The 12,638-nt window shown below is 36.6% G+C and overlaps 1 pseudogene; it reads left to right on the forward strand.

Annotated features, from left to right (window-relative positions):
* The window catches only part of LOC107594107 (NACHT, LRR and PYD domains-containing protein 3-like), a 12,385-nt pseudogene extending 121 nt beyond the window's left edge, over positions 1-12,264 (forward strand).
* The last annotated feature ends 374 nt before the right edge of the window (positions 12,265-12,638 follow it).

Raw genomic sequence — 12,638 nt, forward strand, 5'->3', positions numbered from 1 at the left:
GATTAAACAGGCTGCTGTGAGAAACAACAGAGACACACAGTTGAAAGAACATTACATTACTCACATTATATCGGTCTTTAACTCACACAGCTGAAAACCCTTTCTGTCTTCTAATCTTAATTTCAGTGTGTATATAGAAACACACATTGACTTCCATCTAAATGAGATACACCATAGACTTCTACTGTGTTTTTATAAAGACATTTGGATGTGGCTCAACAGGAGTTTTTTCTCTGAGCGACACCTGGAAGAAGATTTGATGTCTCTTCCTGATCACTCATTCTCACAATCACAGTCAAACTAATTGTTCAATAGAGTTGTAGATGTGGATCAAACTCTTGTCAGATTTAGTCTTTGTGGGACTCACAAAGAGTTGTACAGTAGAGCTTGAATACATTCAGTGATAAGCTTGTGTCTTGAGCTCAACATTATTATGGGCTGATATTCTCAAATTATGTATGTATTTATTCTCAGATTATGTATTTTATCCTGTTTCTTCCAAATTCGCACAGACATTTAATAGAAAGTTATTAATGTTCATCTCATTATTATAAATCATTGACCAATAAAATGTTTTGGTAACACTTTACAATAAGGTTAATTAGTTAAACATTAGTTAATGTATTAACTAACATGAACTAACCATCAGCAATACATTTGTTACTGTATTTACTAATCTACACTAACGTTAGTTAATGAATATCAGTTGTGTGAATATCAGCCCATAAAACTAGTACAGATGCTCATTGTTAGTTCATGTTAGTTCACAGTGCATGAACTAATGTTAACAAGATTTTAATAATGTATTAGTAAATGTTGAATTTAACATTAACAAAGATTAATAAACGCTGTATAAGTGCAGTTCATTATTAGTTCATGTTAACTAATGAACCTTATTGTAAAGTGTTACCAATGTTTTCTCATAAAATTTGATTTTTAATTTTCTTTACTCAATATGGATACATAAATGTGAAATATTTATTATAACATTGACACATTTAGTGTTGACATAAATTACTTTATTGAATTTTTCTTCATTTCATATCTGATGGCGATGCCAACATGTGCAAAAGGGACAGAACTGTGAAACAGTTTAAAAAACTTCTTCTCTCAATATAGTGTTTCTTAACTTTCTTTGAAATATATACATGTATATTTTTGTTTTGAATATATATTGAATCTGTTTGAAGTATAGTGTTACGTGTTTGTTTCAGTTAAATGTTAACTGAAAAAAAAGAAAAAAAAGAAACCCAAACCTCTAAAACCCCTTAAAAGAAATAAACACAAATGTTTTTGATGGTAATAGTTTCGGTCTTGGTCTTGAAAGAATTTCATGAGAAATGTTTGTAGAATTTGTAATCTCGGAAAATATGAGCACAGTTTCAAATAAGATCTCTTCTGAACAGGTATTACAGGTTACTCCTGATTTTAGCTGTCCTTTTATGCTTGACTTGTATGACATAATTTAAAACATTTAAATACGAATGTCATTCAATGCAGTGTAATAGCCAGTGTATTTTTTAGTTGCCCTTACATCTACATCTCTGAATCACTGCTTTGAGTTGTGTGAATTCTGTCTTTTTCTCTTCACATCTATGTTTGTGTTTGTATTTAGATTAGATGTGTACATATTCAGAAGTAAAGAAAACTGGTTCACCTGAGCAGTGGTTTTAGACACACCCAACCCAGTTTTCTTATCTTGCAGGATAATATTTAACCAAGTTCACATATTTGTCAAAAGTGAAACGATAGACTCCATTTTGTGAAAGAACAACATCAGGAGAGAAAATCTGTTTGTGAATATTGTGAATGAGTTTGATAACAGATCAGTTTAATGCTGCTATCTAGAGACAGAATGCATTTATGAACTGAATGAAGTTTGTGTTTGATGATCTTCATTGTTGAGAGAGAGGTAGGTTTGAACAAACATTTCTGGATTCATTCTCATGCGGTGGTAAATCAATATAAATCTCCATGTATATATTTCTAACCTACTGTAAGGAATGAGTATTTTCAGATGCTTAAGGCTGGTTGACTTTTATTTATATAATTAATTAATTATGTAAATATATTTATATATATTTATTTATATATATATATATATATATGTGTGTGCATGTCTGGTATTTTCCATTATGACTAATGTGTCTAATTTATATATATATATATATATATATATATATATATATATATTGGTACACATTTTCATTTTACCATGTTGTACGAATATATACATTTTTGTGATGGGTAGCAATTCAGATCAAATGGCATTAGGCCACTGAAATTTGATTGGCTGCTGGCAGCAATGTGTGTGTGTGTGTGTGTGTTAAGTATTTGAGTCATATCAGAGATCCACCAAAGAAGATCATAGGGTTGCAGAGATATAGTGGGCTTTCATTTGTAGTGTATGTAATAATATCATAAGTATTTAAAAAGTCTTATAATTGGTGTAAATGTGAAGAGTGATTTCTCAGAGATTAAATGATCACATCAGGTGAAATCACAGAATCAAAGTTGTACTGAGGAATCAGGAAGTGAAACACTCCAAAAATCACAGTCATGACAGTCATAAATTATTCAGACACTCAGATTGATTCTAGGAATCATTTCTGAAGCGATTGAACTGGAGCAGAGTTGAACAGCTTTTGATGGGTGGTTATTCATCCAAAGAATTCATAAAATAAACTAGTGTCTTGTATGTCTGAAGAAGCCAATTCATTTGTATTTGTTATTCTCTATTTCGACAGAACTGCCTGTAAAATGAGTCTCTGTGAGATGAGAGAGGAGGAGGATGATGTTCACACACATAAAGCAGTATCTCCAGAACACAGCTGTGTGTCTATGAAGAGTGACAATTCTATGGGGAAACACCCTGGATTCAGTGAGGGAGCAGTGACCTCTGACCCAGAGTGAGTATAAAAATTATTTTTACTGCTGTAGTGAAAATATGAATTAAACTGTCAAGATAGTGAATCTTCAAAAAGATGTGGAATCTGTACATTAAAGTTCATATTTTTTTAAAAGAAGCGTCTTATGCTCATTAAGACTACATATATTTGATCAAAAAATGTAATATTGTGAAATATTATTACAATTTAAAATAATTTTTCTAAATGCATTTTGAAGTTGGTTTCACACTTTTTAATTAAGGTGTCCTTAACTTCTTAACCATTTGATACCATTTACTTGTGGATGTGCATGTTGGTGCATTGTAATTACATGTAAAGCACTTGTATTTAATTAACATTTATGGTGTTAGCCCTTACCCCAAAAACTCTAACCCCTAATCCTAACCCTAACGTTACTCCTAAACCTATACCTCAAACTTATTTGCAGTAAATGTGGGAATTTTGTAATTACACACACAGTCTTGTAGGTATTTAAGGTTTGTACATTAAACATTCATAGTTAAGGCCACCTAATATAAAGCGTGACCATTTATTATTTTCAGCATCATTACTCCAGTCTTCAGTGTCACATGATCCTTCAGAAATCATTCTAATATGCTGATTTGCTGCTCAAGGAATATTTCTTATTATTATATGTTGAAAACAGTTGAGCTGCTTACAATTAAGTGTGAAAACTGCAATACAGTGTCTTTGTTCAGAATTGGTTGATAGAAATTTTGGAAGACAGCAGTTGCGAGAAAGCAGCAAGTTCAAACTAGACTGGAGATTTAAGGGATACGGTGCGGTCAAACCACTTATTACACAACATTTCACCACATAAATAATTAAGGTGTTTTTTGTACCTAGAAGAGTACAAGGCTGGCTGTGCACAAAGGGTAAATGGGTAAATTGCGACTTTGCTATGACAATCTGGCGCTTCTGATTCAGCGACTTTAAGTATGTTTTGTTATTAGTTTAGGTATTTGCTATTGACTGTTCAAATGCGGAGTTTTGCGCATCGCAGAGTAAGGCGTCGTGTGTGTGTGTGTGAGGGGAACAGGGTCACATCACAGCAGTGAACACCCTGTCAGAAATCATAGCACGTCAGCTCTCTTAACCGCGGCTTGTGTACTGCATCATCACTGTGTCTGTCACGCGACTCTGTTGCCCTTTCAGGCTTGAACTGATGGTAAAACTAACGACATTATTAACTGTCTTGATATTTACTTTGAAAGCTGAAGCTGCAATTAACGCTCGCGATTATGGTAAGGGATGTTACATTTCCGACGCGTGCTTGCAGTGTTCGGCCAATCACTATGCACTGGGTCAGCTGGCCAATCAGAGCAGACTGCGCTTGTCAAAGGAGGGGGTTTTGTAGAAAACGAAGCGTTTGAGAGAGGCGGGGCATAGAGGACCTACAATAATGTACAGTATTTGAAAAATAATGTGTTTTTGAACATTAAAGCCTGTCAACATATTCTGTTACACCAAATACACAAAATAATGATCTTTAAAATAGCATCATATGACCCCTTTAAATATATAATCTGATCGATGTCTTGAGGTGTGGTAAACGTAGTATAAGCGGAATAATTGACTCCGGGCCGTTGAATTATTAGAAAAGCAATGCACACCCGAGGTGTAACGGCCACGACGTGAAATAATTCAACGGCCCGTCGTCAATTATTCCTTACTTAACAGAGACTTAAAAAAAAATGTCTAGAGAGACGCAGGTAGTATATTCAGTGACATGTTATTCACCATCTTTTATGAATTTTGATAATCAATGCTCTATTACTCTATTGGTTTTCTACAGCACTGCCTGTAAAATGAGTCTGTATGAGAAGAGAGAGGAGGAGGATGATGTTCACACACACAAAGCAGCATCTCCAGAACCCAGCTGTGTGTCTATGAATAGTGACAATTCTATGGGGAAACGCCCTGGATTCAGTGAGGGAGCAGTGACCTCTGACCCAGAGTGAGTATAAATGTAATGGGCGTGATAAACAAGCATGTTGACCCAGGATCATGTTCAACTTGGGTGAACCATGTTCTGCATTATATTTCCATTATCCATATTATCTTCCCTCAGCTGTCAGTGCATCATTCAACTACAGTATAAAGGAAACGGTATCAGTCGTAGAACCAAGCCTTGACTAACTCCATTTGTGATGTCAGGGATTTAACGATCCACTATTACAATTTATAATAATCTGTCTTAATACTCAGTTTTGATTGGCAGGAAAGTGTGTAATAAAACAGTTTAATGCAAAGTTAGTTCCAGTTAGTTTAATCACCTTCCAAAATTAATGTCATGCCTTCATTGAAGCCACTCAGTCACTCAGAGATGGCACACTGACCAAAACATTTAGCAGCACAGAAATTTGTCCACATGACCTTTGCCAATAAAATAGCTTCACTACTAAAAAGCTGCAGAGACAAAATACACACACAAACACACACACACACACACACACACACACACACACACAATCTCTCTAATTAATTAAAATGTATTCAAATAAATGTAATCCTACTACACTACTTGTAATCCTATTAATTCAGATGTCTAGATCTAACAATTTATGGATGAAGTAGCAAACTAAAATTAATCATTGCCATTTAACTGTTTAGTCAAATTTTGCATTGCAAACATCAATGACAGCTTTAACTTGTCCATTCTGGCAAGTTACCATTGTAAAAGCAGAATAATCTTCGGCTAGGTATTAAACCATTTTGCTGTGTGTTGGGTTGTTCTTTGCTTCCACGTCATGTGTTAAAATAGTTTAACACACACCTAGCTGTGGATTATCCCTTACATATGAATCTTGAGAATAGCTACAGACGTGTGTTATCAGAAAGATAATGCCGCTGCAAAAGGAACACTAGCCTTTTTAGATGGTTTTTAGTTGTGCTTCTTTTAAAAAGTCATTTAGATCTGTGGTCAGTGTGTGTGATGTCCTCTACCAAAATCAACTTGTTTCTAGTCATGTCACCTTTATTTATATAGCATTATTTACAATACAGATTGTGTCAAAGCAGCTTTACGGTGTTAAACGGAAATAATGTTTCAATGATCCAATTCTGTTGTAAAGCAGCTCTATAAAGAGGACAACAGTAAAGAGTAAACTTTTCAGTTAAAGTCAATTCATTATTAATTATGTTCAGTTTGTGCGTAGTTCATTATTAATGGAATGAGTTTAATTTATCTATAAAGCAGCTCTGTAGAAAACAGTGATGTCATCATCCAGCTCAGTTCAGTTCTCTTTCTAGACAGCTGAACCAATGAATGTGGTTTCATTTCAGATTGGAGTTCAGGGTTCATGGGTTTTAATGATTTTGATGCTTCATCTTGTTTTCTGCAGAGTGAAGCGAGATGATATGACCAGATCAGACTGTCAGAACATCAAAAGGCAACACGACACAGAAGCCCTGCAGAGAGTCAAAGACAGACACAAAACTAGCATGAAAAACAAGCATGAGCGCTTATTTGAGGGAATCAAACTAGAAGAGAATCAAACCCTCCCGAACAGGATCTACACACAGCTCTACATCATAGAGGGAGAGAGTGAAGGGGTGAATGAAGAACATGAGGTTTTACAGATGGAGAAAACAGACAGAACACAAGACACTCCTGTCTACTGTAATGACATATTTATACCCTTACATGAACCAGGATGTGAGGAGAAAGACCAAATCAAGACTGTTCTTACGAAAGGCATTGCTGGAATTGGAAAAACCGTCTCTGTGCAGAAGTTCATTCTGGACTGGACCGAGGGAAAAGCCAATCAGGATGTAGATTTCATGTTTGTGCTTCCATTTCGAGAGCTGAACTTGATCAAAGAAGACCAGTACAGTCTTCACAGACTTCTGCTGGACTTGCATCCTGAACTTCAAGATCTGGACTCAAAAATGTATGAGGATTGTAAAGTTGTGTTCATCTTTGATGGTCTGGATGAAAGCAGAATTACACTGATGTTTTCAGACATTGAGAAAGTTTGTGATGTGAATTAGTCTTCAACAGTGAGTGTGTTGATGTCAAACCTCATCAGAGGAGAGCTGCTTCCCTCTGCTCTCATCTGGATCACCTCCAGACCAGCAGCAGCCAATCAGATCCCCTCAGAATACATCAAGCGTGTGACAGAAATTCAGGGATTTAACGAGCCTCAGAAGGAGGAATATTTCAGGAAGAGAATCAGTGATGAGCATCAAGCCAGCAGAATCATCTCACACATTAGAAGATCAAGAAACCTCAACATCATGTGTCACATACCTGTCTTCTGCTGGATCTCAGCCACCGTGTTTCAAAACCTCCTGAAACAAGATGACAGTGCAGAAATCCCTCAAACTCTGACTGAAATGTACATCCACTTCCTGCTGACTCAGATCAACATGAGGAATCAGAAGTATGATGAGAGAGATCCAGAGAAACTCCTGAAGTCCAACAGAGAAGTGATTGTGAAACTTGCTGAATTGGCTTTCAGTCAGCTGATGAAGGGCAATGTGATGTTCTATGAGGAGGACCTGATTGAGAGCGGCATAGATGTCACTGATGCCTCAGTGTATTCTGGGATTTGCACTGAGATCTTTAAGGAGGAATCTGTGATTCATCAGAGGAAAGTCTACTGCTTCATACATCTGAGCTTTCAGGAGTTTCTAGCTGCTTTCTTTGAGTTTCACTCACATAATATCACAAAAACTAAATCGCTGCAGTCAATTTTAGATGATCAACATAAGTGGTCCATTTGGAAACTTTCTCTGTCTGAGCTACTAGAAGCAGCAATTGATAAATCCTTACAGAGTGAAAATGGACAGCTGGATCTTTTCCTGCGGTTCCTGCTGGGCTTCTCACTGGAGTCCAACCAGAGACTCTTACAGGATCTACTGACACAAACAGTGAACAGCTCAGAGACCATCATGAGAATCACACAGTACATTAAAGACAAAATCAAGGGTGATGAATGTCTCTCAGCTGACAGATGCATCAATCTGTTCCTCTGTCTGCTGGAAATGAAGGATCAAACCATGTGCAGAGAGATTCAGGAGTTTGTGAAATCAGAGAATCGCTCAGTGAATCAACTCTCTCCGTCTCACTGCTCAACAATAGCCTACATGCTTCAGATATCAGAGGAGGTGCTGGATGAGTTTGAGCTGAAGAAATACAACACATCAGATGAGGGTAGAAGGAGACTGATACCAGCTGTGCTGAACTGCAGAAAAGCTCTGTGAGTATTAATTTATGTGATTGTAGATGAAACTGCATATGTCTGTTTTGTTTTGGACACAGTAACATTGTAATTCCTCTATCAAATCATGACACTGTTTTCTTTGACATGACAGTAATTTAAAAGGAAATCAGAAGCTGTTTGAAGCAAACAAAATGGTTTTATAATAAATATTAAGTGTTTTTTGACAATGTGTGTAACCTGTCAGACTCAAAAGGAGGTCATAAGCATGTGCAGAGATTTTATAATTTTTTTATTTTCTTCAGATTGTAAATCAAATTTCCCCACTGTATACTATATTCAATTTAGATTTACAGGAAAAGAAAACATTTTCTAAACATCTCTGTTTAGCATACAGTAGTTTAGCCATTTCTATCAATTTTAGTCAACATTTTTGTACCAAAAACAATTAGGTTTTATGTAAATAGTTTCTGTACTACTTCTTCTTTATTACTTTACTGTGACTGAGCGCTTCATGTTTGTGATTAGGTGTTGCTGATGAGCTATATTTCATCCTGTCTTATAGACTTGCTGACTGTAATCTCACTGGTCAGTGTTGTAAAAGTTTTTCTTCGTCTCTGCAATCATCAAACTCACTGAGAGAGCTGGACCTGAGTAACAATGATCTGCAGAATTCAGGAGTTAAGCTTCTGTCCGATGGACTGAAGAGTTCACACTGTCAACTCAACATACTGAGGTTTGTGATGTTCCGTAAAATGTAATTCAGTCCTGACACAATAAATTGACTCTTTAGTGTCTGATATTACAATGGTTTTCTAAATATGAGGCTGCTGCCTTTAAATGATTAGAGACACCATGGATAAGTAAAGATACATGTGGATATTTGTGCTTTGTTCTCTTTAGATTGACAGGCTGTAATCTCACTGGTCAGAGCTGTGAAAGTTTGTCTTCATTTCTACAATCATCAAACTCACTGAGAGAGCTGGAGCTGAGTAACAATGACCTGCAGGATTCAGGAGTGAAGCTGCTCTCTGATGGACTGAAGAGTTCACACTGTCAACTCAACATTTTGAGGTAGGAAAACAGATAAAGATTCACTTATGAAATTAAAGATGCCCACTGCTCTGGTCCCGATTTCCTAGGTGTTCGTAATATATCAGCAGACCCCAGTGTGTCTGAAGACTTTGGGTTTGTATTTGCTCCAGCCTGTTGTTATAAAGATACATTTGATTATTTTCAAAATTATTGATAAGAATGTGAGATGTTGAATGTTTGTGTGTGTGTTTGTAGATTATCTGGCTGTATGGTGACAGAGGAAGGCTGTTGTTATCTGGCTTCAGCTCTGAGTTCAAACCCCTCACACCTGAGAGAGCTGGATCTGAGCTACAATCACCCAGGACAAGGATTAGTCAAACTGCTCTCTGATCCAAACTACAGACTGGACAAACTGAAGTACGTTTAACACTTAACAATTATCCTGTCATGTGTGTTTGGACATGTGTGCACTAAAACGTCACTGAAAACTTTTGTTGTTGATGTGGTTTCACATTACTCTGTATTTAATTCACTACAATAACATTTAAATGAATTGGATCAGGGGTCGGACCTGCATTATATATAGAACTGAATTTCATTAGTGCAACATTTGGCATGTATACAATGCATTTATACAACCGCATTTAAAAAAATTATATGCAGCGTGTACGGAACTGAACTGAACAGCTAGTTGTTAATGACATATTTAAATGCACATCAGTTTATTTAACACCCTCTTCGGTAAGCACAGTGCAAGAAACCACAAAGAAAGAGGTGTGAAGCTACGAGCCTTGACTCGTTTGTGAATTAAAAATAAGAACAAAATCACTACTCGCACCTGCCCACTTTAATAACTTCAAACCCAAGCGGCAATAGCATTAATTTAGGGGATTCACTCACATGCAGTTTACATGCAGCTGTCACTCCTGAAACTTTATAGTGTGTACGTGGTCATTATGTACTACTGCAAACGTTCAACACACTAGCTAATTTTCAAACAAAATCCGATAGTAGAGAGTGCATCTCGGGGTCAAGGTGCTCTCTGGTCTAGGGTTTATCACCATCCATCAAAGAAGACTTCAGAATGACCATGGCACTTTTGTAAATAAAAAGCCCTAATAAAGGCTTTTTATTTACAAGAGTGGCATGGTCATTCTGAAGTTTTCTTTGACAAACTAGCTAATTTGTTGATTTTTATTATCACTGCTGATTTTCATCCACTGAAATAGATCATGAGAAAATATGACCTTGAACAAAAGTTGAAACAACCATCTAATTCTAAGTTTCTAATTTGGCAAATTATATCCTAAATGACATTTGGGTCATTTGGATCCTAAATACTTTTTTTATGGATACCTGCTGAAGAGAGGGTGAAAATGAATTTGAGATGTTTGTGTGATTTCAAGAAAGCTTCTTTTACATTTTTTATACTTAATTTTTTACAGTATACTTAATTTTTATTTAAATGAGTGTGACGTCTTTTGTTTTTACAGTGTGGATCATGGAGGAGACTTCAGGATTACAGAAGGACATCAGAAATGTAGGTCTCTCTCTCACACACACACACACACACACACAGACACATAATCGTTATTGTTTTGTTGTGATATTTTGGCAAATTATATCCTAAATGACATTTGGGTCATTTGGATCCTAAATACTTTTTTTATGGATACCTGCTGAAGAGAGGGTGAAAATGAATTTGAGATGTTTGTGTGATTTCAAGAAAGCTTCTTTTACATTTTTTATACTTAATTTTTTACAGTATACTTAATTTTTATTTAAATGAGTGTGACGTATTTTGTTTTTACAGTGTAGATCATGGAGGAGACTTCAGGATTACAGAAGGACATCAGAAATGTAGGTCTCTCTCTCACACACACACACAGACACATAATCGTTATTGTTTTGTTGTGATATACGTAAATGATCCGAAGTTCAGTGAGGAAACTCTAGATGGTGCAAGCTGGTAGATCTTTGTCATGTAATCTGCTAGCAATCACATTGCATACTTGTGGTGCTTGATTAGCATTTGCTATATCTGCTGCCAATGAGCTTGCCTGCTTTCTCTGTTCCACATTTTGGAAATGAGATGTAACAGTCATGTTGTCAGGTGTTTGTGCTGAATAAAAAGCACATGACGCAGGAGAGTCCAAAATAGTCTTTTGAATAATAAATCCGCAAGGAACAAACACAGAAGATTGTAGAAGTAAGCATAGCACAAACACCAAACATAAACGAGTTTGGACCAATAACGCTCAGTCATTGTTTCAAAAATGACACATAGCATTACAATGACATAGACCTGTTAGTTAGCTACAACAAATAGCTCTAGAGAGGAGCATTTTGAATATTTGCACTGCATTACATATTTATTATATTGTACTTGACCTGTTATTGATTTCTTCTTTATTTAATATATGTTTGCATCACTGATATGTTTAATTGAACTGAATGTCAGCGTGGAACCAAACATACTATTTCTTAATGGCATACACAGAAACCCTGAGTCACACATAGTTTATGACAGGGGTTCCCAACCGTGCTGCCTGAAATGAGTGTGTCATACAAGAAAGGTAATCTAAAATGTGCTGTTTTGGGGATACAACAGGACCATGGTTGGAAACCACTGGTTTAGGGCATTTGTTTATTAACCCTTAAGGCTATGCCAGCCCAGGTACGCATTTTTAAGTCACAACTAGTTCAACTGTAGGTTTTGCTGCCCTTTGGAGCAGCAGCAATACATACGGTTTGGTGGTAAATCAGCATACTGTGTGACATGTATTGCATTGTATTGTGTTCATACTTGTTTGTAGTTCTCCTGTAAGTCTTTGTACTTGCTCTGCTACAGCAGCAATAACAGCAGCATGTGTAGCAGAACTAGTCTGCCAAGACAAAATTCATTAACCACAATCATATTCACTGACATGCTAAAATGCTAAGTTATTATAACTGAAATTTTATGATCTCTCTTGTGTTCAGATGCATGTGATCCCACACTGGATTTAAACACAGCAAGCACTCATTTCACTCTGTCTGAGAGGAACAAAAAGGTTACATGCATGAGAGAGTGCCATCAGGTGTGTAGAAAGTGTCTCTCTGGACCCTGTTACTGGAAGGCTGAATACAGTGGCGGGAGTGCTGATAAACACTAAGCCAAAACATTATGGCAAGCCACAGGTGAAAGGAATATTGTTGATCATCTCCTAATAAAGCCATATATTTAGGTCTGGGTAGACTGTAAGCAGACAATCAGTTCTCTTAATCAACGTGTTGGATGCAGAAGAAATGGGCAGGAATAAAGATCTGAGGCTTGTTGATTCACGAGGGCAATGAAGGTTATCCTATCTCACAAAATTTGAATGATGGTTATGGGAGTAGTATGTCACAGCACACAGTAGCTGCAGACCAATCAGAGTGCCTGTGATGACCCCCTTCCAATGTCTACAAAGGGCCTACAATAGGTATGTGAGTGTCGGAACTGAAATGTGGAGCAGTGGAAGAAGGTTGCCTGGTCTGATGAGCCCTG

The sequence above is a fragment of the Sinocyclocheilus grahami genome, unplaced genomic scaffold (assembly GCF_001515645.1).
Source record: "Sinocyclocheilus grahami isolate Dianchi unplaced genomic scaffold, SAMN03320097.WGS_v1.1 scaffold179.1, whole genome shotgun sequence".
In the NCBI taxonomy this organism is placed as follows: Eukaryota; Metazoa; Chordata; class Actinopteri; order Cypriniformes; family Cyprinidae; genus Sinocyclocheilus; species Sinocyclocheilus grahami.